General features: G+C 59.7%; 1 long non-coding RNA gene and 2 gene segments (V, D, J or C); 2 read left to right on the top strand and 1 right to left on the bottom strand.

Annotated features, from left to right (window-relative positions):
* Positions 1 to 27,893, top strand: part of LOC101124180 (immunoglobulin gamma-1 heavy chain-like) — a 411,893-nt gene that overhangs the window by 248,394 nt on the left and 135,606 nt on the right.
* LOC101143562 (immunoglobulin heavy constant mu-like) overlaps positions 1 to 27,893 on the top strand; it is a 352,381-nt gene that overhangs the window by 273,300 nt on the left and 51,188 nt on the right.
* On the bottom strand, positions 232 to 23,620 carry LOC101133506 (uncharacterized). 2 transcript variants are annotated; one of them, XR_010130867.1, is made up of 4 exons: positions 23,485 to 23,620; positions 1,550 to 1,658; positions 513 to 654; positions 232 to 316 (listed from the first exon to the last, which is right to left on the bottom strand). It is a non-coding gene; the product is annotated as an uncharacterized lncRNA (long non-coding RNA). The 2 variants fall into 2 exon arrangements; XR_010130866.1 differs by having other exon boundaries at positions 1,560 to 1,658.

The raw sequence follows: 27,893 nt of genomic DNA, 5'->3' as shown, positions 1-27,893 counted from the left end.
GAGATGCCTTCCCAGGCATCGCTGTCAGGGCTTCCCTCAGAGGGAGTCCTGTATTGACCTCACCACCAAGGTCTGGAGCAGGGGATCCTTAGATATGGGTAGGGGTTATCTCACCTTAGGTCTGAATATGGGGTTGTCTTAGACTGTTTTGTGCTGTTATAATAGAATACCCAAGACTGGGAAATTTATACCGAATGGAAATTTATTTCTCACAGTTCTAGAGGCTGTGAAGTCCAAGAGCACAGGTGCCAGAGCAAGTCCAAGAGCAAGGGAAAGTCCAAAACAAGTCCAGGAGCATCTGGCGAGGACCTTCTTGCTGTGTCATCACATGGCAGAAGGCAAGAAAGAGAGCAAGAGGGGGCCGAACTCACCCTTTTATAACAGCACCAATCCCACCCATGAGGTGGGGACCTTATGACCTAATCACTCTTCATACTGTTACAATGGCAATGAAATTTCAACATGAGTTTTGGAGGAGAGAAGCATTCAAACCACAGCAAGGGTGCTCCTACCTCCTCTCTCAGGGCATCTGCAGAAAGAGCTGCAACTGCACGTCCTTCATCCATCCTCCATCCCTTCCCGATGTCTGTGCATATCCTGTGACCCAGGAGGTCTGGCATAGGGGGTGCTCCTGCCTTAGGTCTGAGGCCCTGTCTGAAGAGGGGTAGGTGAGGAGGCCACCTGATGGTCTGGGCCAAGACAGTCACAGGACGCATCATTTATCATCAAGGAGGCTGAGGGTTGAGTCTCCAGGTCCAGGGAACTCCCCACAAAGTGGGAACCCTGCTCAGCTCCACACAGCCTCTGCTGGGGGACCCTGCTCTGGTGCAGAGCCTGGGGACAGGTCTTGAGCTCAGCCAGAGTCTGCCTCCCTGTCATTTAGGAACTAAACCAAGTGGCAGGATGCTGGAGCCCAGCCCCCATCTTACAGGGCCAAGGCTGGGGCCCTGGGTTCCCCTCAAGGCGCAGCAGGACTGGAGCCCCAGGCAGTGCAGGAGTGGCCAAAGCTGGGGCTTCCTCCAGAGCCCCCAAGCATCACGGCACCAGGAAGGGTAGGACCCTGGCCTGAGGAATTGGCACCAAAGCCCCAGAAACTACCCTGGACACCATGGAGAGAGGCCTGGAGGGGAAGCACCAGGCACTGCCTCCCCTTCTGATCCCACCTGAGGTGGCTGCCAAGCCCAGAGAGCCGCTCTGATGTCCCCCAGCCCTGCAGCCCAGGGATACCTGTACTGTGCCCCTGGGGGACCCCTGGCCAGTCTGTGCAAAGAAGTCACCACTCTACACTCAGAGACAGTGGGGGTCCTCGTCCCACATCCTCAGAGTATGGCCCGGCTGCTGCAGGGATGGTCTCCTGGTCCTCAGAGCATGGCCCGGCTGCTGCAGGGATGGTCTCCTGGAGGCCCCCCAGTGCTCTATTGTCAGGGCTCCCTCCACCCCCCTGCACCAAGAGAGAGCCAGACCCCAGCAAGGCTTCCAGTGGCTTCAGGTCACACCCCCTAGGCTGACCCCAGCCCCATTAACACCTGCCTGAGAAAGCTCCACGCACCAGAACTGACCGTTTGCTCCAACTCTTGACCTTCCATTCTTAGGGCATCTGCTGAAAAGGCTGCAACTGCATGTCCTTGCTCTGTCCGTTCCCGATGTCCGTGTGTCTCCTGTGGCCAGGAAGGTCTTTCTTGGGACCTGAGAGCCGCTCCCTGAAGTGTCTCCATTGGGAAGGATGGGGCCTGTGTCTCCAGGCTCTGGGAAGACAGAATCCTGACCTCAACAGTGGCCAGCACGGACACAGCGGGCCCCATCCCAGGGACATTGACCAGCACTGGACAACTTTTCCCTTCCCCGACGACTGAGCCCTGAGCACCCTCCCTGCTCCCCCTACCACCTCCCTTTACAAGGCTGTGGCCTCTGCACAGATGATAATGGAGCCTGGCTCATTCCCCTAGAGTTGGTAGGGAGTTAAGGACAAAACTCAGTTTCCTCCACCTGAACTCAAGTCTGCCTGTGTTTACCTGATCACACCTGGTGGACAGTTTGGACAAACTTGCACACTCAGAGACACAGACACTTCTAGAAATCATTATCTCCCTGCCCCGGGGACCCCACTCCAGCAGAAGTCTGCTAGGCACTGGCCTGGGCCCTCCTGCTGTCCTAGGAGGCTGCTGACCTCCTGCCTGGCTCCTGTCTCCAGGTCCAGAGTCAGAGCAGACTCCAGGGACGCTGCAGGCTAGGAAGCCGCCCCCTCCAGGCCAGGGTCTAGTGCAGGTGCCCAGGACAAGAAAGATTGTGAATGCAGGAATGACTGGGCCACACCCCTCCCGTGCACGCCCCCTCCTGCCCTGCACCCCACAGCCCAGCCCCCCATGCTGGATGCCCCCCCACAGCAGAGGTGCTGTTCTGTGATCCCCTGGGAAAGACACCCTCAACCTCCACCCTGTCCCACGGCCCAAGGAAGACAAGACACAGGCCCTCTCCTCACAGTCTCCCCACCTGGCTCCTGCTGGGACCCTCAAGGTGTGAATAGGGAGGACGGTTGTCTGGGTGGCCCCTAGGAGCCCAGATCTTCACTCCACAGACCCCAACACAAGCACCCGCTTCTGCAGGGCCCAGCTCATCCCCCTCCTCCTCCCTCTGCTCTCCTCTCATTGCCTCTGCGGGAAATCCGGGACTCAGCAGTAACCCTCAGGAAGCAGGGCCGAGGCGCCGTTTAATAGGAGGCTTCATCACAATGAAACTTTTAGAAAGCCTTGACTACAATGATGACCGTGGCGTGGCTGTGAACATTGTCAGCTCCCACAGCTGCCGCAGCAAAAAATGTCCATAGACAGGGTGGGGGCCTGGGGTCGTCTGCTGTCCTGCTCAGCCCACAGCACGCATGGAGGATCTGAGGTGCCACTCCTGACACCCAGGCCAGAACGTGCCTCCCTCCAGGGTGACCTACCATGTCCTGCATTGCTGGAGGGACAGGGGCAGCCTGTGAGGATCTGGGGCCAGGAGAAGAATCCCATTAACCCAGAGGAAAACAAGCAGGACCCAAGCACCCTCCCCATTGAAGCTGACCTGCCCAGAGGGGCCTAGGCCCACCCCACACACTGGGGCGGAATGTGTACAGGCCCCAGTCTCTGTGGGTGTTCCGCTAGCTGGGGCCCCCAGTGCTCACCCCACAACTAAAGCGAGCCCCAGCCTCCAGAGCCCCCGAAGGAGATCTTGCCCACAAGCCCAGCCCCCACCCAGGAGGCCCCAGAGCTCAGGGTGCCTGGGCAGATTCTGAACAGCCCTGAGTCACAGTGGGTATAACTGGAACGACCACTGTGAGAAAAACTGTATCCAAAACTCTCTCCTGGCCACTGCCGGAGGCCACGCCAGAGAGGGGAGCAGCCGCCCCGCACCTAGGTCCTACTCAGCTCACATGACCCCCAGCACCCAGAGCACAACGGAGTCCCCATTGAATGGGGAGGACAGGGACCAGGGCTCCAGGGGGTCATGGAAGGGGCTGGATCCCATCCTACTGCTATGGCCCCAGTGCCCCTCGCCAGAACTGACCCTACCACCGACAAGAGTCCCTCAGGGAAACAGGGGTCACTGGCACCTCCCAACATCAACCCCAGGCAGCACAGGCATAAACCCCACATTCAGAGCCAACTCCAGGAGCAGAGACACCCCAATACCCTGGGGGACACCGACCCTGATGATTCCCCACTGGAATCCACCCCAGAGTCCACCAGGACCAAAGACCCCGCGCCTGTCTCTGTCCCTCACTCAGGGCCTGCTGCGGGGTGGGCCCTGAGACCAGACTCTGGCTTAGGGAACACCACTGTGGCCCCAACCTCGACCAGGCCACAGGCCCTTCCTTCCTGTCCTGCGGCAGCACAGACTTTGGGGTCTGGGCAGGGAGGAACTTCTGGCAGGTCGCCAAGCACAGAGGCCCCAGGCTGAGGTGGTGGGGGTGGAAGACCCCCAGGAGGTGGCCCACTTCCCTTCCTCCCAGCTGGACCCCACCATGTCCTTCCTAAGATAGGAGTGTCATCCAAGGCAGGTCCTCCATGGAGCCCCCTTCAGGCTCCTCCCCGGTCCTCACTAAGCCTCAGTCCCGGCTGTGGGAATGCAGCCACCACAGGCACACCAGGCAGCCCAGACCCAGCCAGCCTGCAGTCCCCAAGCCCACGTTCTGGAGCAGAGCAGGCTGTGTCTGGGAGAGTCTGGGCTCCCCACCCCCCACCTGCACACCCCACCCACCCCTGTCCAGGCCCCTATGCAGGAGGGTCAGAGCCCCCCATGGGGTATGGACTTAGGGTCTCACTCACGCGCTTCCCCTCCTGGGTGAAGGGGTCTCATGCCCAGATCCCCACAGCAGAGCTGGTCAAAGGTGGAGGCAGTGTCCCCAGGGCTGCCCTGACCTGGCCCCTCAGGCTCCTCTAGCCCTGGCTGCCCTGCTGTCCCTGGGAGGCCTGGGCTCCACCAGATCACACGTCCAGGGCACCACCCATAGGTGCTGACCACACTCAGTTCACAGGAAGAAGATAAGCTCCAGACCCCCAAGACTGGGACCTGCCTTCCTGCCACCGCTTGTAGCTCCAGACCTCCATGCCTCCCCCGACCACTTACACACGGGCCAGGGAGCTGTTCCACATAGATCAACCCCAAACCGGGACCACCTGGCACTCGGGCCGCTGCCACTTCCGTCTCCATTTGCTCCCAGCACCTCTGTGCTCCTTCCCTCCTCCCTCCTTCAGGGGAACAGCCTGTGCAGCCCCTCCCTGCACCCCACACCCTGGGGAGGCCCAACCCCGCCTCCAGCCCTTTCTACCCCGCTGCTTTTCCTGCCCATCCAGACAACCCTGGGGTCCCATCCCTGCAGCCCACACCCTGGTCTCCACCCAGACCCCTGTCCCTCCCTCCAGACACCCCTCCCAGGCCAACCCTGCACATGCAGGCCCTCCCCTCTTCTGCTGCCAGAGCCTCAGTTTCTCCCGCCTGTGCCCACACCCTGCCCCAACCTGCGCACAACTCAAGCTCTTCCTCTCCTGGGGCCCCTGAGCCATGGCACTGACCGTGCACTCCCACCCCCACACTGCCCATGCCCTCACCTTCCTCCTGGACACTTTGGCCCGCTCCCCTCTTGGACCCAGCCCTGGTATTTCCAGGACAAAGGCTCACCCAAGTCTTTCCCATGCAGGCCCTTGCCCTCACTGCCCGGTTACACGGCAGCCTCCTATGCACAGAAGCAGGGAGCTCAGCTCTTCCACAGGCAGAAGGCACTGAAAGAAATCGGCTTCCAGCGCCTTGACACATGTCCGCCTGTGTCTCTCACTGCCCACACCGGCAGGGAGGCTCGGCACTCCCTTTAAAGACGAGGGATCCAGGCAGCAACATCACAGGAGAATGCAGGGCTCCCAGACATCCCAGCCCTCTCACAGGCCTCTCCTGGGAAGAGACCTGCAGCCACCACCAAACAGCCATGGAGCCCGCTGGATAGTAACTGAGTCAGTGACTGACCTGGAGGGCAGAGGAGCAGTGAGCTGGAGCCCAGACCATAGGGACAGAGACCAGTCGCTGACATCCCGAGCCCCTCACTGGTGGCCCCAGAACACCCCATTGAAACAGAACAGTCCCACATTCCCAGCTGGACCAGGGCGGAGACTGCTGAGCCCCGAGCACCAGCCCCAAGAAACACCAGGCAAAATCATCAGAGGAGGCTCCTGAGAAAGAAAGGAGGGGAGGTCTCCTTCACCATCAAATGCTTCCCTTAACCAAAAACAGGGTCCACGCAACTCCCCCAGGACAAAGGAGGAGCCCCCTGTACAGCACTGGGCTCAGAGTCCTCTCCAAGACACCCTGAATTTCAGACAAAAACCCCCTGGAAATCACAGTATCAGCAGTAGAACTGGCCAGAGACAGCAAGGGGGGACTCAGTGACTCCTGCGAGGACAGGAGGATTTTGTGGGGGCTCATGTCACTGTGAGGATATTGTAGTAGTACTAGCTGCTACGCCCACAGTGACACAGCCCCATTCCCAAAGCCCTACTGCAAACGCACCCACTCCTGGGGCTGAGGGGCTCGGGGGAGCATATGGGAAGTAGGGCCCAGGGGTGTCCATCAATGCCCAAAATGCACCAGACTCCCCGCCAAACACCACCCCACCAGCCAGCGAGCAGGGTAAACAGAAAATGAGAGGCGCTGGGAAGCTTGCACAGGCCCCAAGGAAAGAGCTTTGGCGGGTGTGCAAGAGGGGATGCAGGCAGAGCCTGAGCAGGGCCTTTTGCTGTTTCTGCTTTCCTGTGCAGAGAGTTCCATAAACTGGTGTTTGGGATCAGTGGCTGGGAGTGAGCCCAGGAGGACAGTGTGGGAAGAGCACAGGGAAGGAGGAGCAGCCACTATCCTACACTGTCATCTTTCAAAACTTTGCCCTGTGCCCACACTATTGCATCATGGGATGTTTAACAGCTGATGTAGACACAGCTGAAGAGAGAATCAGTGAGATGGATTTGCAGCACAGATCTGAATAAATTCTCCAGAATGTAGAGCAGCACAGAAGCAAGCACACAGAAAGTGCCTGATGCAAGGGTAAAGTTCAGTGTGTACCTTCAGGCATTGCTGCTGGGCACAGACACTCTGAAAAGCCCTGGCAGGAACTCCCTGTGAAAAAGCAGAACCCTCAGGCAATGCCAGCCCCAGAGCCCTCCCTGAGAGCCTCATGGGCAAAGATGTGCAGAGCATCTGTTTGTCATAGCCCCAAACTGAGAATGAAGCAAACATCCATCTGAAGGAAAACCGGCAAATAAACGATGGCAGGTTCATGCAATGCAAACCCAGACAGCCACGAGGACAAAAGTACAGGGTTATAAGCGACTCTGTGGTTGAGTTCATGACAATGCTGAGTTATTGGAGTAACAAAGGAAACTCCAAAAAATACTTTCAATATGATTTCTTCTAAATAAAATTTACACCTGGCAAAATGTACCATCTTCTTAAGGGATAAACTTTCCACTAGAAAAACTATAAGGAAAATCAAGAAAACGATGATCACATAAACACAGTTGTGGTTACTTCTACTGGGGAAGGAAGAGGGTATGAACTGAGACACACAGGGTTGGCAAGTCTCCTAACAACAACAGAACAAATACATTACAGTACCTTGAAAACAGCAGTTAAAATTCTAAATCGCAAGAAGAGGAAAATGCACATAGTTGTGTTTAGAAAATTCTCAGTCCAGCACTGTTCATAATAGCAAAGACATTAACCCAGGTTGGATAAATAAGCGAGGACACAGGCAATTGTACAATGATACAGACATACATTTAGTATATGAGACATCGATGATGTATCCCCAAAGAAATGACTTTAAAGAGAAAAGGCCTGATGTGTGGTAGCACTCGCCTCCCTGGGATCCCCGGACAGGCTTCAGGCTCACTGTGCGGCAGGGCATGCTGGTACCTGCTGGCAGCTCCTGGGGCCTGATGTGGAGAAATCACAGAGCCGTATCCTCCTGAGGACGTATACCCCCAAGGACGGCACAGTCAGTGCATTCCGGAGACAAGCAACTCAGCCACACTCCCAGGCCAGAGCCCAAGAGGGACGCCCATGCACAGGGAGGCAGAGCCCAGCTCCTCCACAGCCAGCAGCACCTGCGCAGGGGCCGCCATCCGGCAGGCACAGAGCATGGGCTGGGAGGAGGGGCAGGGACACCAGGCAGGGTTGGCACCGACTGAAAATTACGGAAGTCTCACACCTCTACCTCAGCCTTGCCTGACCTTGGCCTCACCTGACCTAGACCTCACTTGGCCTGGACCTCACCTCTGGGCTTCACCTGACCTTGGCCTCACCTGACTTGGACCTTGCCTGCCCTGAGCTCACATGAACTGGGCCTCACCTGACCTGGGTTTCACCTGACCTGGGCTTCACCTGACCTGGGCCTCATCTGATCTGGGCCTCACTGGCCTGGACCTCACCTGGCCTGGGCTTAACCTGGCCTCAGACCTCACCTGCACCTGCTCCAGGTCTTGCTGGAGGCTGAGTAGCACTGAGGCTGCAGGGGCTCATCCAGGGTTGCAGAATGACTCTAGAACTCTCCCACATCTCACCTTTCTGGGTGGAGGCACCTGGTGGCCCAGGGAATATAAAAAGCCTGAGTGATGCCTGCGTGATTTGGGGGCAATTTATAAACCCAAAAGGACATGGCCGTGGAGCGGGTAGGGACAATACAGACAGATATCAGCCTGAAATGGAGCCTCAGGACACAGGTGGGCACGGACACTATCCACCTAAGCGAGGGGCAGACCTGAGTGTCCCCGCAGTAGACCTGAGAGCGCTGGGCCCACAGCCTCCCCTTGGTGCCCTGCTGCCTCCTCAGGTCAGCCCTGGACATCCCGGGTTTCCTCAGGCCGGGCGGTAGGTTTGGGGTGAGGTCTGTGTCACTGTGGTATTATAATTATTGGACTGGTTATTATACCCACAGTGTCACAGAGTCCATCAAAAACCCATCCCTGGGAGCCTTCTGCCACAGCCCTCCCCACGGTGGACCGCCACATGCTGCGTTAGGATTTTGATTGAGGCCACAGCACCATGGGTGTAGTGGCTACCACAGCAGTGCAGCCCATGTCCCAAACACACAGGGCAGCTGGCACAATGGACAAGCCCACGAGTGACCACCCTGAGCTCCTGCCCGCCAACCCCGGAGACCATGAAACAGATGGCCAGGATTATCCCATAGGTCAGCCAGACCTCCGTCCAACGGGTCTGCATCGCTGCTGTCCTCCAATACCAGTCCAGATGGGACAGTGACACCCCACAGCACCATCTGCTGCTATCTGACCAGCGGTCCCGGAAGCCCCTCCCTCAAGGCTGAGCCACATGTGTGGACCCTGAGAGCCCCCAAGTCAGAGTAGCGGCACCAGGAGGGCAGGGCTGGCCCTGTGCACTGTCCCTGCCCCTGTGGTCCCTGGCCTGCCTGGCCCTGACACCTGAGCCTCTCCTGGGTCATTTCCAAGATAGAAGACATTCCCGGGACAGCCGGAGCTGGGCATCGCTCATCCTGCCCGGCTGTCCTGAGTCCTGCTCATTTCCAGACCTCACCGGGGAAGCCAACAGAGATTGGCTCCCACAGTCAGAGACAAAGAACCTTCCAGAAATCCCTGTCTCACTCCCCAGTGGGCACCCTCTTCCAGGACAGTCCTCAGTGATATCACAGCGGGAAGCCACGTCTGGATCAGGACGGCCCCCAGAACACAAGATGGCCCATGGGGACAGCCCCACAGTCCAGCCCTTCCCAGACCCCTAAAAGGCATCCCACCCCCTGCACCTGCCCCAGGGCTCAAACTCCAGGAGGCCTGACTGCTGCACATGCTCTGGCCAGACGTCACCTCAGCACCTCCTGGAGGGGACAGGAGCGCAGGAGGGTGAGTCAGATCCACCTGCCTTCGATGGCAGGCGGGGAAGATTCAGAAAGGCCTGAGATCCCCAGGACGCAGCACCACTGTCAATGGGGCCCCAGACGCCTGGACCAGGGCCTGTGTGGGAAAGGCCTCTGGGCACACTCAAGGGCTTTTTGTGAAAGGCCCACCTACTGTGTGACTACGGTAACTACCACAGTGATGAACCCAGCAGCAGAAACTGACCGGACACCCAGGGTTTATGCACACTTCTTGGCTCAGAGCTCTCCAGGCTCAGAAGAGCCAGGCCCAAGGGTTTCTGCGCAGACCCTCGGCCTCTAGGGACATCTTGGCCATGACAGCCCATGGGCTGGTGCCCCACACATCGTCTGCCTTCAAACAAGGGCTTCAGAGGGCTCTGAGGTGACCTCACTGATGACCACAGGTGCCCTGGCCCCTTCCCCACCAGCTGCAGCAGACCCTGTCCTGATAGATGCCCCGATTCCAACAGCCAATTCCTGGGGCTCGGAATCGCTATAGACACCAGCCTCCTTCCAACACCTCCTGCCAATTGCCTGGATTCCCATCCCGGTTGGAATCAAGAGGACAGCATCCGCCAGGCTCCCAACAGGCAGGACTCCCACACACCCTCCTCTGAGAGGCCGCTGTGTTCCTCAGGGCCAGGCCCCGGACAGTCCCCCTCACCTGCCACTAGAGAAATGCCTGCTGTTGACGTCCCCACCTGGAAAAGACCACCTATGGAGCCCCCAGCCCCAAGTACAGCTGTAGAGAGAGTCCCTGAGGGATCTAAGGAGGAGCCATGCCCAGTTCTGCCTGGACCCTCAGCCAGGCTGACAGGAGTGGACGCTGGAGCTGGGCCCACACTAGGCCACATAGGAGCTCACCAGTGAGGAGAGGAGAGCACATGTCAGGGGAGCACCCAGCCTCCTGCTGACCAGAGGCCTGTCCCAGAGCCCAGGAGCCTGGAGAGGCCTCTCCAGGGGGACACTGTGCATGTCTGGTACCTAAGCAGCCCCCCACGTCCCCAGCCATGGGGGCCCCTGGCACAGCTGTCTGGACCCTCTCTGTTCCCTGGGAAGCTCCTCCTGACAGCCCCGCCTCCAGTTCCAGGTGTGGTTATCATCAGGGGGTGTCAGACTGTGGTGAATATAGTGGCTACAATTACCACAGTGGTGCCGCCCATAGCAGCAACCAGGCCAACTAGACAGGCCCCTGCCACGCAGCCCCAGGCCTCCAGCTCACCTGCTTCTCCTGGGGCTCTCAAGGCTGCTGTCTGTCCTCTGGCCCTCTGTGGGGAGGGTTCCCTCAGTGGGAGGTCTGTGCTCCAGGGCAGGGATGACTGAGATAGAAATCAAAGGCTGGCAGGGAAAGGCAGCTTCCCGCCCTGAGAGGTGCAGGCAGCACCACGAAGCCACGGAGTCACGCAGCCACGGAGCCCCCAGTGTCGGCATGTGAGGGTGCTGTGCCCCAGCAGGCCGAGCCCTGATGGGGAAGCCTGCTCCATCCCACAGCCCGGGTCCCCAGGGGCAGCGGGCATAGAAGCTGCCAGGCTGTGCTCTATGATCCTCATCCCTCCAGCAGCATCCCCTCCACAGTGGGGAAACTGAGGCTTGGAGCACCACCCGGCCCCCTGGAAATGAGGCTGTGAGCCCAGGCAGTGGGCCTAGAGCACTGTGAGTACCCCGGCAGTACCTGGGTACAGGGATCAGCCAGAGATGCCAAACCCTGAGTGACCAGCCTACAGGAGGATCCGGCCCCACCCATGCCACTCGATTAAGCCCCATCCCCCTGTCCTGGTGACCTCTCCCTGGCGCCACCAACAGCTCGGCTTCCCAGGCCCTCATCCCTCCAAGGAAAGCCAAAGGCTGGGCCTGCCAGGGGCACAGTACCCTCCCTTGCCCCGGCTAAGACAGGGTGGGCAGACGGCTGCGGACAGGACATATTGCTGGGGCATCTGGCTCTGTGACTACTGGGTACTGGCTCTCAACGCAGACCCTACCAAAATCCCCACTGCCTCCCCTGCTAGGGGCTGGCCTGGTCTCCTCCTGCTGTCCTAGGAGGCTGTTGACCTCCAGGATGGCTTCTGTCCCCAGTTCTAGTGCCAGAGCAGATCCCAGGCAGGCTGTAGGCTGGGAGGCCACCCCTGTCCTTGCCAGGGTTCAATGCAGGTACCCAGGGCAGGAAATGGCATGAGCACAGGGATGACCGGGCCATCCCCCACCTGAGTCCGCCCCCTCCTGCTCCGCACCCCGCACCCCCCAGGCCAGTCCACGATGTCCGACAACCCAACACCAGAGTCACTGCCTGGCCCTGCCCTGGGGCGGACCCCTCAGCCCCCACCCTGTCTAGAGGACTTGGGGGACAGGACACAGGCCCTCTCCTTATGGTTCCCCACCTGGCTCCTGCCGGGACCCTCGGGGTGTCAACAGAAAGGACACCTGCCTGATTGGCCCCCAGGAGCCAGGAACTTCTCTCCAGGGACCCCAGCCTGAGCACCCCCTTCTCCAGGACCCAGCCCTGTCCCTCCTCCCCTCTGCTCTCCTCTCATCACCCCATGGGAATCTGGAATCCTCAGGAAGCCATCAGGAAGGGCTGAGGGAGGAAGCGGGGCCGCTGCACCACCGGGCAGGAGGCTCTGTCTTTGTGAACCAATGGAAGTGCAAGCCTCCTAGAGAGTATGGTCCACCCTACCTGGGGCTCCCACCATGGCAGGCTGCGAGGAAGGACCAGGGACAGTGTGGGGGAGGGCTCAGGGCCCCACGGGTGCTCTTCCGTCCTCAGTGAGGCCCCCCAGGCTGGTGACCCACTGACCCACCCACCTCCTCTCCACCCTGACCACAGGTCGTCTACACCTTCTCAAGTCCCACCTTCACCAGAGCCGGCAGAGCCAGTGCAGACAGAGCCTGGGGTGCAGGGGGGCCACAGGGCAGCTTCAGGGAGGAAAGGATGGAGGGAGGGGAGGTCAGTGAACACGGCCTCCTCCCCTGGGTCCAGGATTTTCCCCTGGGACCCCCAGATTCCACTCCTTCCAGGCTCTGGGAGGACAAGCAGGATGGGAGATTCTGTGGGGGACCCTCTCACAGTGGAATACCCCCACAGCGGCTCAGGCCAGAAACAAAAGCCCCTCAGTGAGCCCTCCACTGCAGTCCTGGGCCTGGGTAGCAGCCCCTCCCACAAAGGACAGACCCAGCACGCCGAGGAGGTCCTGCCAGGGGGAGCTCAGAGCCATGGAGGAGAAGGATGTGGGGCCTCTGATACAGGCACAGACATCAGCTCCATCCAGGACCACCCAGCCCACGCCCTGAGATGAACGCCTGTCTCCAGCCTCTGTAGGGCGGGAGGCAGCTGGCCTCTGCCTCCGACCCCCGCAGACATCAGACAGAGGAGCAGGCCTCCCAGAGCCAGGGTTGAGGGACGCCCCTGTCAAGGCCAGACAAGACCAAGGGGTGCTGAGCCCAGCAAGGGAAGGCCCCCAAACAGACCAGGAGGTTTCTGAAAGTGTCTGTGTCACAGTGGGATATAGCAGCAACTGGTACCACTGGGGCCCCCAGTGCTCACCCCACAACTAAAATGAGCCACAGCCTCCAGAGCCCCCACAGGAGACCCCGCCCAGCAGCCCAGGCCCCACCCAGGAGGCCCCAGAGCTCAGGGAGCCCCGTCGGATTCCGAACAGCCCCAAGTCACGGTGGGTATAACTGGATCGATCTCCATGAGAATAGCTGGGTCCGAAACTGTCTCCTGGCCACAGTCAGAGGCCCAGCCAGAGAGGGGAGCAGCCACCCCAATCCCATGTCCTGCCGGCTCCCATGACCCCCAGCACCCGGAGCCCCACGGTGTCCCCACTGGATGGGAGAACAAGGGCCAGGGGCTCCAGCGGGTCGGGGCAGGGACTTGATCTCATCCTTCTGCTGTGGCCCCAGTGCCCCTGGCTGGAGTTGACCCTTCTGACAAGTGTCCTCAGAGAGACAGGGATCACCAGCACCTCCCAACGTCAACCCCAGGCAGCCCAGGCACAAATCCCACATCCAGGGCCAACTCCAGGAACAGAGACACCCCAATGCCCTGGGGGACCCCGACCCTGACGACTTCCCACTGGAATCCACCCCAGAGTCCACCAGGACCAAAGACCCCGCACCTGTCTCTGTCCCTCACTCAGGACCTGCTGCCGAGCGAGCTCTTGGGAGGAGACTCGGGCTTAGGGGACACCAGTGTGGCCCCGACCTCGAGCAGGACACAGACCTTTCCTTCCTTTCCTGGGGCAGCACAGACTGGGGTCTGGGCAGGGAGGAACTTCTGGCACAGAAGTTGCCAAGCACAGACCCCAAAGGCTAAGGTGGCCCCAGGAAGACCCCTGGGAGGTGGCCACTCCCCTTCCTCCCAGCTGGACCCCATGTCCTCCCCAAGGTAGGGGTGTCATCCAAGGCAGGTCCTCCATGGAGCCCCATTCAGACTCCTCCCCGGACCCCACTGGGCCTCAGTCCCGGCTCTGGGGATGCAGCCACCACGAGCACACCAGGCAGCCAGGCCCAGCCACCCTGCAGTGCCCAAGCCCACATCCTGGAGCAGAGCAGCGTGCGTCTGGGAGGGGCTGGGCTTCCCACTCCCACCCCCACCTGCACACCCCACCCACCCCTGCCCAGCGGCTCTGCAGGAGGGTCAGAGCCCCCCATGGGGTATGGACTTAGGGTCTCACTCACGTGGCTCCCTTCCTGGGTGAAGGGGCCTCAAGCCCAGGTTCCCACAGCATCGCCTGTCACAAGTGGAGGCAGAGGCCCAGGGGTCACCCTGACCTGGTCCCTGAGGTTCCTGCAGCCCAGGCTGCCCTGCTGTCCCTGGGAGGCCTGGGCTCCACCAGACCACAGGTCCAGGGCACCGGGTGCAGGAGCCACCCACACACAGCTCACAGGAAGAAGATAAGCTCCAGACCCCCAGGGCCGGGACCTGCCTTCCTGCTACTGCTTCCTGCCCCAGACCTCAGCGCCCTCCCCTGTCCACTTACACACAGGCCAGGAAGCTGTTTCCACACAGATCAACCCCAAACCAGGACTGCCTGGCACTCAGGTGGCTGCCATTTCCTTCTCCATTTGCTCCCAGGACATCTGTGCTCCCTCCCTCCTCCCTCCTTCAGGGGAGCACCCTGTGCAGCTCCTCCCTGCAGCCCACAACCTGGGGAGACCCTGCGGCCCACACCCTGGGGAGACCCTCCCTGGGGCCCTTCCAACCCTGCTGCTCTTACTGCCCACCCAGAAAACCCTGAGGTCCTGTCCCTACAGTCTCTACCCTGGTCTCTAGAAAGACCCCTGTCCCTCCCTCCAGACACCCCTCCCAGGCCAACCCTGCACCTGCAGGCCCTCGGCTCTTCTGCTGCCAGAGACTCAGTTTCTCCCGCCTGTGCCCACACCCTGCCCCAACCTGCGCACAACTCAAGCTCTTCCTCTCCTGGGGCCCCTGAGCCATGGTATTGACTGTGCACTCCCACCCACACACTGCCCATGACCTCACCTTCCTCCCGGACACTCCAACCCCGCTCCCCTCTCAGGCACCGTTGTTTTATTTCAAGGGCGAAGGCTCACCCAAGTCTTTCCCACACAGGCCTGGGCCCTTGCCCTCACTGCCCGGTTACACGGCAGCCTCCTGTGCACAGAAGCAGGGAGCTCAGCCCTTCCACCGGCAGAAGGCACTGAAAGAAATCTGCCTCCAGCGCCCTGATACACGTCCGCCTGTGTCTCTCACTGCCGGCACCTGCAGGGAGGCTCGGCACTCCCTCTAAAGATGAGGGATCCAGGCAGCAACATCACGGGAGAATGCAGGGCTCCCAGACAGCCCAGCCCTCTCGCAGGCCTGTCCTGGGAAGAGACCTGCAGCCACCACCAAACAGCCACAGAGGCCGCTGGATAGTAACTGAGTCAATGACCAACGTGGAGGGCAGGGGAGCAGTGAGCCGAAGCCCACACCATAGGGACAGAGACCAGCCGCTGACACCCTGAGCCCCTCACTGGCGGCCCCACAACACCCTGTGGAAATAGTACAGCCCCACAGCCCCACCTGGAACAGGGCAGAGACTGCTGAGACCCCAGCACCAGCCCTGAGAAACACCAGGCAACAGCATCAGAGGGGGCTCCCGAGAAAGAGAGGAGGGGAGGTCTCCTTCACCAGCAAGTGCTTCCCTTGACCAAAAACAGGGTCGACGCAACTCCCCCAGGACAAAGGAGGAGCCCCCTGTACAGCACTGGGCTCAGAGTCCTCTCCAAGACACCCTGAGTTTCAGACAACAACCCGCTGGAATGCACAGTCTCAGCAGGAGAGCCATGCAAGAGCCAGCAAGAGGGGGCTCGGTGACACCTGCAGGGATAGGAGGATTTTGTGGGGGCTCGTGTCACTGTGAGGATATTGTAGTAGTACTAGCTGCTACGCCCACAGTGACACAGCCCCATTCCCAAAGCCCTACTGCAAACGCACCCACTCCTGGGGCTGGGGGGCTGGGGCAGGGTCTGGGAAGTAGGGCTTAGGGGTGTCCATCAATGTCCAAAACCCACAAGACTCTCCCCATACATACATCACACCCACCAGCCAGCGAGCAGGGTAAACAGAAAATGAGAAGCAGCTGGGAAGCTTGCACAGGCCCCAAGGAAAGAGCTTTGGTGGGTGTGCAAGAGGGGATGCAGGCAGAGCCTGAGCAGGGCCTTTTGCTGTTTCTGCTTTCCTGTGCAGAGTTCCATAAACTGGTGTTTGGGATCAGTGGCTGGGAGTGAGCCCAGGAGGACAGTGTGGGAAGAGCACAGGGAAGGAGGAGCAGCCGCTATCCTACACTGTCATCTTTCAAAACTTTGCCCTGTGCCCACACTATTGCATCATGGGATGTTTAACAGCTGATGTAGACACAGGTAAAGAGAGAATCAGTGAGATGGATTTGCAGCACAGATCTGAATAAATTCTCCTGAATGTGGAGCAGTACAGAAGCAAGCACACAGAAAGTGCCTGATGCAAGGGCAAAGTTCAGTGGGCACCTTCAGGCATTGCTGCTGGGCACAGACACTCTGAAAAGCCCTGGCGGGAACTCCCTGCGACAAAGCAGAACCCTGCAGGCAATGCCAGCCCCAGAGCCCTCCCTGAGAGCCTCATGGGCAAAGATGTGCAGAGCATCTGTTTGTCATAGCCTCAAACTGAGAGCAAAGCAAATGTCCATCTGAAATAAAACAGGCAAATAAATGATGGCAGGTTCATGCAATGCAAACCCAGACAGCCACAAGGACAACGGTAGAGGGTTATGAGTGACTCTGCGGTTGAGTTCATGACAATGCTGAGTAATTGGAGTAACAACGGAAAGTCCAAAAAATACTTTCAATGTGATTTCTTCTAAATAAAATTTACACCAGGCAAAATGGACTGTCTTCTTAAGGGATACATTTCCCAGTTAGAAAACCATAAAGAAAACCAAGAAAATGATAATCACATAATCAAAGTAGTGGTTACTTCTACTGGGGAAGGAAGAGGGTATGAACAGAGACACACAGAGTTGGCAAGTCTCCTAACAAGAACAGAACGAATACGTTACAGTACCTTGAAAACAGCAGTTAAAGTTCTAAATCGCGAGAAGAGGAAAATGCACACAGCTGTGTTTAGAAATTTCTCACTCCAGCACTGTTCATAATAGCAAAGACATTAACCCAGGTTGGATAAATAAGCGATGACACAGGCAATTGTACAATGATACAGACATACATTTAGTATATGAGACATCGATGATGTATCCCCAAAGAAAAGACTTAAAGAGTAAAGGCCTGATGTGTGGTGGCACTCACCTCCCTGGGATCCCCGGACAGGCTGCAGGCTCACTGTGTGGCAGGGCAGGCTGGTACCTGCTGGCAGCTCCTGGGGCCTGATGTGGAGCAGGCACAGAGCCATATATCCCGGAGGACGGCACAGTCAGTGAATTCCAGAGAGAAGCAGCTCAGCCAAACTCCCCGGCCAGAGCCTGAGAGGGATGCCCGTGCATAGAGAGGCAGAGCCCAGCTCCTCCACAGCCACCACCACCTGTGCAGGGGCCGCCATCTGGCAGGCACAGAGCGGGGGCTGGGAGGAGGAGCAGGGGTACCAGGGAGGATCCGCACCAAGAGAAAACTATAGAAGTCTCACGCATCAACCTTAGCTTTTCCTGACCTGGGCCTCCCCTGACCTGGGCCTCACCTGGCCTGGGCCTCACCTGGCCTTGGGCCTCACCTGCACCTGCTCCAGGTCTTGCTGGAACCTGAGTAGCAGTGAGGCTGCAGAAGCTCATCCAGGGTTGGGGAATCACTCTGGAAACTCTCCCACATCTGACCTTTCTGGGTGGATGCACCTGGTGGCCCTGGGAATACAAAAAGCCCCAGAATGATGCCTGTGTGATTTGGGGGCAATTTATGAACCCGAAAGGACATTGCCATGGGGTGGGTAGGGACATAGGGACAGATGCCAGCCTGAGATGGATCCTCAGGACACAGGTGGACACGGACACTATCCACATAAGCGAGGGACAGACCCGAGTGTTCTTGCAGCAGACCTGAGAGCGCTGGGCCCACAGCCTTCCCTCGGGGCCCTGCTGCCTCCTCAGGTCAGCCCTGGACATCCCGGGTTTCCCCAGGCCTGATGGTAGGTTTGGGGTGAGGTCTGTGTCACTGTGGTATTACTATGGTTGGAGTACTTATTATAACCACAGTGTCACAGAGTCCATCAAAAACCCATCCCTGGGAGCCTCCCGCCCCAGCCCTCCCCACGGGGGACCACCACATGCCATGTTAGGATTTTGATTGAGGACACAGCACCATGGGTATGGTGGCTACCGCAGCAGTGCAGCCCGTGACCCAAACACACAGGGCAGCAGGCATGTTCGACAGGCCTGTGAGTGACCATGCTGGGCTCCAGCCTGCCCGCCCCAGAGACCATGAAACAGATGGCCAAGGTCACCCTACAGGTCATCCAGATCTGGCTTCAAGGGGTCTGCATCGCTGCTGCCCTCCCAACACCAGCCCAGATGGGACAGGGCCGGCCCCACAGCCCCAGAGCACCATCTGCTGCCATCCACCCAGCAGTCCCGGAAGCCCCTCCCTCAAGGCTGAGCCACATGTGTGGACCCTGAGACCCCCCATGTCTGAGTAGGGGCACCAGGAGGGCAGTGCACTGTGCACTGTCCCTGCCCCTGTGGTCCCTGGCCTGCCTGGCCCTGACACCTGAGCCTCTCCTGGGTCGTTTCCAAGACAGAAGACATTCCCAAGACAGCCAGAGCTGGGCGTCGCTCATCCTGCCTGGCCGTCCTGAGTCCTGCTCATTTCCAGACCTCACCGGGGAAGCCAACAGAGGACTCACCTCCCACAGTCAGAGACAAAGAACCTTCCAGAAATCCCTGTCTCACTCCCCAGTGGGCACCCTCTTCTAGAACAGTCCTCAGTGGCATCATAGTGGGAACCCACATCTGGATCAGGACCGCCCCCAGAACACAAGATGACCCATGGGGACACCCCCACAGCCCAGCCCTTCCCAGACCCCTAAAAGGCATCCCACCCCCTGCACCTGCCCCAGGGCTCAAACTCCAGGAGGCCTGACTCCTGCACACCCTCTGGCCGGATGTCACCTCAGCCCCTCCTAGATGGGACAGGAGCCCGGGAGGGTGAGTCAGACCCACCTGCCCTCGATGGCAGGCGGGGAAGATTCGGAAAGGCCTGAGATCCCCAGGACGCAGCACCACTGTCAATGGGGGCCCCAGATGCCTGGAAAAAGGCCTGCATGGGAAAGGCCTCTGGCCACACTCAGGGGCTTTTTGTGAAGGGCCCTCCTGCTGTGTGACTACAGTAACTACCACAGTGATGAACCCAGTGGCAGAAACTAGCCAGAAATGCAGGGTTTATACACACTCCTCGGCTCGGAGCTCTCCAGGACCAGAAGAACCAGGCCCGAGGGTTTCTGCCCAGACTCTCAGCCTCTAGGGACACCCGGGCCATCTTAGCCCATGGGTTGGTGCCCTGCACACCATGTACCCCCAAACAGGGGCTTCAGAGGGCTCTGAGGTGACCTCACTCATGACCACAGGTGCTCTGGTCCCTTCTCTGCCAGCTACACCGAACCCTGTCCCAACAGCTGCCCCAGTTCCAACAGCCAATTCCTGGGGCCCAGAATTGCTGTAGACACCAGCCTCGTTCCAGTACCTCCTGCCAATTGCCTGGATTCCCATCCTGGCTGGAATGAAGAGGGCAGCATCCACCAGGCTCCCAACAGGCAGGACTCCCACACACCCTCCTCTGAGAGGCCACTGTGTTCCGTAGGGCCAGGCCCCGGACAGTCCCCTTCACCTACCCATGTAGAAACGCCTGTCTTTGATGTCCCCACCTGGCAAAGACCACTCATGGAGCCCCCAGCCCCAGGTACAGCTGTAGAGAGAGTCCCCGAGGGATCTAAGAAGGAGCCATGCCCAGTTCTGCCTGGACCCACGGCCAGGCTGACAGGAGTGGACGCTGGAGCTGGGCCCACACTAGGCCACATAGGAGCTCACCAGTGAGGGCAGGAGAGCACATGCCGGGGAGCACCCAGCCTCCTGCTGACCAGAGGCCTGTCCCAGAGCCCAGGAGCCTGGAGAGGCCTCTCCAGGGGGACACTGTGCATGTCTGGTGCCTGAGCAGCCCCCCACGTCCCCAGTCCTGGGGGCCCCTGGCACAGCTGTCTGGACCCTCTCTGTTCCCTGGGAAGCTCCTCCTGACAGCCCCGCCTCCAGTTCCAGATGTGGTTATTGTCAGGGGGTGTCAGACTGTGGTGAATACAGCTACGGTTACCACAGTGGTGCCGCCCATAGCAGCAACCAGGCCAAGTAGATGGGCCCCTGCTGTGCAGCCCCAGGCCTCCAGCTCACCTGCCTCTCCTGGGGCTCTCAAGGCTGCTGTTTTCTGCACTCTCCCCTCTGTGGGGAGGGTTCCCTCAGTGGGAGGTCTGTTCTCAGCTTCCCAGGGCCTCATTCCTGCAAGGAAGGCCAATGGATGGGCAACCTCATGTGCCGCGGCTAAGATAGGGTGGGCAGCCTGGCGGGGACAGGACATCCTGCTGGGGTGTCTGTCACTGTGCCTAGTGGGGCACTGGCTCCCAAACAACGCAGTCCTTGCCAAAATCCCCACTGCCTCCCCTGCTAGGGGCTGGCCTGATCTCCTGCTGTCCTAGGAGGCTGCTGACCTCCAGAATGGCTCTGTCCCCAGTTCCAGGGCAAGAGCAGATCCCAGGCAGGCTGCAGACTGGGAGGCCACCCCCTCCTTGCCAGGGTTCACTGCAGGTGACCAGAACAGGAAATGGCATGAACACAGGGATAACCGGGCCATCCCCCACCTGAGTCTGCCCCCTCCTGCTCTGCACCCCGCACCCCCCAGGCCAGCCCATGACATCCGACAACCCCACACCAGAGTCACTACTCGGTGCTGCCCTAGGGAGGACCCCTCAGCCCCCACCCTGTCTAGAGGACTGGGGAGGACAGGACACACGCCCTCTCCTTATGGTTCCCCCACCTGGCTCTGGCAGGACCCTTGGGGTGTGGACAGAAAGGACGCCTGCCTGATTGGCCCCCAGGAACCCAGAACTTCTCTCCAGGGACCCCAACCCCAGCACCCCCTTATCCAGGACCCAACCCTGCCCCTCCTCCCCTCTGCTCTCCTCTCATCACCCCATGGGAATCCAGAATCCCCAGGAAGCCATCAGGAAGGGCTGAGGGAGGAAGCGGGGCCGCTGCACCACCGGGCAGGAGGCTCTGTCTTCGTGAACCCAGGGAAGTGCCAGCCTCCTAGAGGGTATGGTCCACCCTGCCTGGGGCTCCCACCGTGGCAGGCTGCAGGGAAGGACCAGGGACGGTGTGGGGGAGGGCTCAGAGCCCCGCGGGTGCTCCATCTTGGATGAGCCCATCCCTCTCACCCACCGACCCGCCCACCTCCTCTCCACCCTGGCCACACGTCGTCCACACCATCCTGAGTCCCACCTACACCAGAGCCGGCAGAGCCAGTGCAGACAGAGGCTGTGGTGCAGGGGGGCCGACTGGGCAGCTTTGGGGAGGGAGGAATGGAGGAAGGGGAGGTCAGTGAAGAGGCCCCCTCCCCTGGGTCCAGGATCCTCCTCTGGGACCCCCGGATTCCATCCCCTCCAGGCTCTGGGAGGAGAAGCAGGATGGGAGAATCTGTGGGGGACCCTCTCACAGTGGAATATCCCCACAGCGGCTCAGGCCAGACCCAAAAGCCCCTCAGTGAGCCCTCCACTACAGTGCTGGGCCTGGGGGCAGCCCCTCCCAAACAGGATGAACCCAACACCCTGAGGAGGTCCTGCCGCGGGGAGCTCAGAGCCATGAAGGAGCAGGATATGGGACCCCCGATACAGGCACAGACCTCAGCTCCATCCAGGCCTGCCACGTCCTGCCCTGGGAGGAACCCCTTTCTCTAGTCCCTGCAGGCCAGGAGGCAGCTGACCCCTGACTTGGACCCCTATTCCAGACACCAGACAGAGGGGCAGGCCCCCCAGAACCAGGGTTGAGGACGCCCCGTCAAGGCCAGAAAAGACCAAGGTGCGCTGAGCCCAGCAAGGGAAGGTCCCCAAACAAACCAGGAAGTTTCTGAAGGTGTCTGTGTCACAGTGGAGTATAGCAGCTGGTCCCACAGAGACACTTGCCAGGCCAGAAACCCCATCCCAAGTCAGCGGAAGCAGAGAGAGCAGGGAGGACACGTTTAGGATCTGAGGCTGCAGCTGACACCCAGGCCAGCAGACGCCTCCTGTCCACGGCACCCTGCCATGTCCTGCATTTCTGGAAGAACAAGGGCAGGCTGAAGGGGGTCCAGGACCAGGAGATGGGTCCCCTCTACCCAGAGAAGGAGCCAGACAGGACACAAGCCCCCTCCCCATTGAGGCTGACCTGCCCAGAGGGGCCTGGGCCCACCCCACACACCAGGGCAGAATGTGTGCAGGCCTCGGTCTCTGTGGGTGTTCCGCTAGCTGGGGCTCCCAGTGCTCACCCCACACCTAAAACGAGCCACAGCCTCAGAGCCCCTGAAGGAGACCCCGCCCACAAGCCCAGCCACCACCCAGGAGGCCCCAGAGCACAGGGTGCCTGGTCGGATTCTGAACAGCCCCGAGTCACAGTGGGTATAACTGGAACTACCACTGTGAGAAAAGCTTCGTCCAAAACTGTCTCCTGGCCGCAGTCGGAGGCCCCGCCAGAGAGGGGAGCAGCCGCCCCGAACCCATGTTCTGCCGGCTCCCATGACCCCCAGTACCCGGAGCCCCACGGTGTCCCCATTGGATCGGAGGACAAGGGCCGGGGGCTCCGGCGCGTCGGGGCAGGGCTTGACCGCATCCTTCTGCCGTGGCCCCAGTGCCCCTGGCTGGAGTTGACCCTTCTGACAAGTGTCCTCAAAGAGTCAGGGATCAGCGGCACCTCCCAACATCAACCCCAGGCAGCCCAGGCACAAACCCCACATCCAGGGCCAACTCCAGGAACAGAGACACCCCGATATCCTGGGGGACCTCGACCCTGATGACTCCCATCCCATCTCTGTCCCTCACTTGGGGCCTGCTGCAGGGCGAGCACTTGGGAGCAGACTCAGGCTTAGGGGACACCACTGTGGGCCTGACCTCGAGCAGGCCACAGACCCTTCCCTCCTGCCCTGGTGCAGCACAGACTTTGGGGTCTGGGCAGGGAGGAACTTCTGGCAGGTCACCAAGCACAGAGCCCCCAGGCTGAGGTGGCCCCAGGGGGAACCCCAGGAGGTGGCCCACTCCCCTTCCTCCCAGCTGGACCCCATGTCTTCCCCAAGATAGGGGTGCCATCCAAGGCAGGTCCTCCATGAAGCCCCCTTCAGGCTCCTCTCCAGACCCCACTGGGCCTCAGTCCCCACTCTAGGAATGTAGCCACCACAGGCACACCAGGCAGCCCAGGCCCAGCCACCCTGCAGTGCCCAAGCCCACACCCTGGAGGACAGCAGGGTGCGTCTGGGAGGGGCTGGGCTCCCCACCCCCACCCCCACCTGCACACCCCACCCACCCCTGCCCGGGCCCCCTGCAGGAGGGTCAGAGCCCCCATGGGGTATGGACTTAGGGTCTCACTCACGCGCCTCCCCTCCTGGGAGAAGGGGTCTCATGCCCAGATCCCCGCAGCAGCGCTGGTCACAGGTAGAGGCAGTGTCCCCAGGGCCACCCTGACCTGGCCCCTCAGGCTCCTCTAGCCCTGGCTGCCCTGCTGTCCCAGGGAGGCCTGGGATCCACCAGACCACAGGTCCAGGGCACCGCCCACACTGGGGCCACCCACACACAGCTCACAGGAAGAAGACAAGCTCCAGACCCCCAGGCCGGGGACCTGCCTTGCTGCTACGACTTCCTGCTCCAGACCTCGTTGCCCTCCCCCGTCCACTTACACACAGGCCAGGAAGCTGTTCCCACACAGACCAACCCCAAACGGGGACCACTTGGCACTCAGGTCACTGCCATTTCCTTCTCCATTCACTTCCAATGACTCTGTGCTTCCTCCCTCCTCCCTCCTCGGGGAGCACCCTGTGCAGCTCCTCCCTGCAGTCCACACCCTGGGGAGACCAGACCCTGCAGCCCACACCCTGGGGAGACCCGACCCTGCAGCCCACACCCTGGGGAGACCCGACCCTGCAGCCCACACCCTGGGGAGACCCGACCCTCCTCCAGCCCTTTCTCCCCCGCTGCTCTTGCCACCCACCAAGACAGCCCTGGGGTCCTGTCCCTACAGCCCCCACCCAGGTCTCTACCTAGACCCGTCTTCCTCCCTCTAAACACCTCTCCCAGGCCAACCCTGCACCTGCAGGCCCTCCCCTCCTCTGCCAAAGACCCTCAGTTTCTCCTGCCTGTGCCCACCCCTGTGCTCCTCCTGCCCACAGCTCGAGCTATTCCTCTCCTGGGGCCCCTGAGGGATGGCACTGAACGTGCACTCACACCCACACACTCCCCATGCCCTCACATTCCTCCTGGCCACTCCAGCCCCACTCCCCTCTCAGGCCCGGCTCTGGTATTTCTGGGACAAAGCCTTACCCAAGTCTTTCCCATGCAGGCCTGGGCCCTTGCCCTCACTGCCCGGTTACAGGGCAGCCTCCTGTGCACAGAAGCAGGGAGCTCAGCTCTTCCACAGGCAGAAGGCACTGAAAGAAATCAGCCTCCAGCGCCTTGACACACGTCCGCCTGTGTCTCTCACTGCCCGCACCTACAGGGAGGCTCAGCACTCCCTCTAAAGACGAGGGATCCAGGCAGCAGCATCACGGGAGAATGCAGCGCTCCCAGACATCCCAGTCCTCTCACAGGCCTCTCCTGGGAAGAGACCTGAAGCCGCCCAGTCAACGGAGTCTAACACCAAACATCCCTGGAGGCCGATGGGTAGTAACGGAGTCATTGCCAGACCTGGAGGCAGGGGAGCAGTGAGCCCAAGCCCACACTGTAGGGCCAGAGGACAGCCACTGACATCCCAAGCCACTCACTGGTGGTCCCACAACACCCCGTGGAAAGAGGACAGACCCACAGTCCCACCTGGACCAGGGCAGAGACTGCTGAGACCCCAGCACCAGAACCAACCAAGAAACACCAGGCAACAGCATCAGAGGGGGCTCTTGCAGAACAGAGGAGGGGAGGTCTCCTTCACCAGCAAGCACTTCCCTTGACCGAAGACAGGGTCCATGCAACTCCCCCAGGACAAAGGAGGAGCCCCCTGTTCAGCATTGGGCTCAGAGTCCTCTCCAAGACACCCTGAATTTCAGACAAAAACCCCCTGGAATGCACAGTCTCAGCAGGAGAGCCAGCCAGAGCCAGCAAGATGGGACTCAGTGACACCTGCAGGGACAGGAGGATTTTGTGGGGGTTCGTGTCACTGTGAGGATATTGTACTGGTGGTGTATGCTATACCCACAGTGACACAGCCCCATTCCCAAAGCCCTACTGCAAACGCATTCCACTTCTGGGGCTGAGGGGCTGGGGGAGCGTCTGGGAAATAGGGCTCAGGGGTGTCCATCAATGCCCAAAATGCACCAGACTCCCCTCCATACGTCACACCCACCAGCCAGCGAGCAGAATAAACAGAAAATGAGAAGCAGCTGGGAAGCTTGCACAGGCCCCAAGGAAAGAGCTTTGGCGGGTGTGCAAGAGGGGATGCAGGCAGAGCCTGAGCAGGGTCTTTTGCTGTTTCTGCTTTCCTGTGCAGAGAGTTCCATAAACTGGTGTTTGGGATCAGTGGCTGGGAGTGAGCCCAGGAGGACAGTGTGGGAAGAGCACAGGGAAGGAGGAGCAGCCGCTATCCTACACTGTCATCTTTCGAAACTTTGCCCTGTGCCCACACTGCTGCATCATGGGATGCTTAACAGCTGATGTAGACACAGCTAAAGAGAGAATCAGTGAGATGGATTTGCAGCACAGATCTGAATAAATTCTCCTGAGTGTGGAGCAGCACAGAAGCAAGCACACAGAAAGTGCCTGATGCAAGGGCAAAGTTCAGTGGGCACCTTCAGGCACTGCTGCTGGGCACAGACACTCTGAAAAGCCTTGGCAGGATCTCCCTGCGACAAAGCAGAACCCTGCAGGCAATGCCAGCCCAAGAGCCCTCCCTGAGAGCCTCATGGGCAAAGATGTGCACAACATCTGTTTGTCATAGCCCCAAACCGAGAGCAAAGCAAATATCCATCTGAAGGAGAACAGGCAAATAAACGATGGCAGGTTCATGCAATGCAAACCCAGACAGCCACAAGGACAACAGTAGAGGGTTATAAGTGACTCTGCAGTTGAGTTCATGACAATGCTGAGTAATTGGAGTCAACGGAAACTCCAAAAAATACTTCCAATGTGATTTCCTCTAAATGCAATTTACACCCGGCAAAATGAACCATCTTCTTAAGGGATACATTTCCCAGTTAGAAAACCATAAAGAAAACCAATAAAATAATAATCACATAATCAAAGTAGTGGTTACTTCTACTGGGGAAGGAAGAGGATATGAACTGAGACACACAGGGTGGGCAAGTCTCCTAACAAGAACAGAACAAATACATTACAGTACCGTGAAAACAGCAGTTAAACTTCTAAATCGCGAGAAGAGGAAAATGCACACAGCTGTGTTTAGAAAATTCTCAGTATGGCACTGTCCATAATAGCAAAGACATTAACCCAGGTTGGATAAATAAATGATGACACAGGCAATTGCACAATGATACAGACATACATTTAGTATATGAGACATCAATGATGTATCCCCAGAGAAACGACTTTAAAGAGAAAAGCCCTAATATGTAGTGGCACCCACCTCCCTGGGCATCCCTGGACAGGCTGCAGGCTCACTGTGCAGCAGGGCAGGCCGGTACCTGCCGGCAGCTCCTGGGGCCTGATGTGGAGCAAGCACAGGGCCATATATCCCTGAGGACGGCACAGTCAGTGAATTCCAGAGAGAAGCAGCTCAGCCACACTCCCCAGGCAGAGCCCGAGAGGGACGCCCATGCACAAGGAGGCAGAGCCCAGCTCCTCCACAGCCAGCAGCACCTGTGCGGGGGCCACTATCTGGCAGGCACAGAGCAGGGGCTGGAAAGAGGAGCAGGGACACCAGGCAGGATAGGCAGCTAGAGAAAACTACGGAAACCTCACACGTCCACCTGGGCCTCCCCGACCTGGATCTCACTTCACCTGGGCTTCACCTGACCTTGGCCTCACCTGGCCTGGACCTGGCCTGTCCCAAGCTTCACCTGACCTGGGCCTCAACTCACCTGGACCTCTCCTGACCTGGGTTTAACCTGTCCTGGAAAGCACCTGGCATGGGCCTCACTGAACTGGAACTCACCTGGCCTCAGGCCTCGCCTGACCTGGACCTCACCTGGCCTGGGCTTCACCTGGCCTCGGGCCTCACCTGACCTGGACCTCACCTGGCCTGGGCTTCACCTGACCTCGGGCCTCACCTGACCTGGACCTCACCTGGCCTGGGCTTCACCTGGCCTCGGGCCTCGCCTGACCGGGACCTCACCTGGCCTGGGCTTCACCTGGCCTCGGGCCTCGCCTGACCTGGACCTCACCTGGCCTGGGCTTCACCTGGCCTTGGGCCTCGCCTGACCTGGACCTCACCTGGCCTGGGCTTCACCTGGCCTCGGGCCTCGCCTGACCTGGACCTCACCTGGCCTGGGTGTCACCTGGCCTCGGGCCTCACCTGCACCTGCTCCAGGTCTTGCTGGAACCTGAGTAGCAGTGAGGCTGCAGAAGCTCATCCAGGGTTGGGGAATGACTCTGGAACTCTCCCACATCTGATCTTTCTGGGTGGAGGCACCTAGTTCCCTGGGAATACAAAAAGCCCCAGAATGATGCCTGTGTGATTTGGGGGCAATTTATGAACCCGAAAGGACATTGCCATGGGGTGGGTAGGGACAGTAGGGACAGATGCCAGCCTGAGGTAGAGCCTCAGGACACAGGTGGGCACGGACACTGTCCACATAAGCGAGGGACAGACCCGAGTGTCCCCCCAACAGTCCTGAGAGCGCT

This window comes from Gorilla gorilla, chromosome 15 (genome assembly GCF_029281585.2).
Source record: "Gorilla gorilla gorilla isolate KB3781 chromosome 15, NHGRI_mGorGor1-v2.1_pri, whole genome shotgun sequence".
Lineage (NCBI taxonomy): Eukaryota > Metazoa > Chordata > Mammalia > Primates > Hominidae > Gorilla > Gorilla gorilla.
Note: the sequence above shows the minus strand (reverse complement) of the source record. Positions and strands in the feature narration are given on the sequence as shown.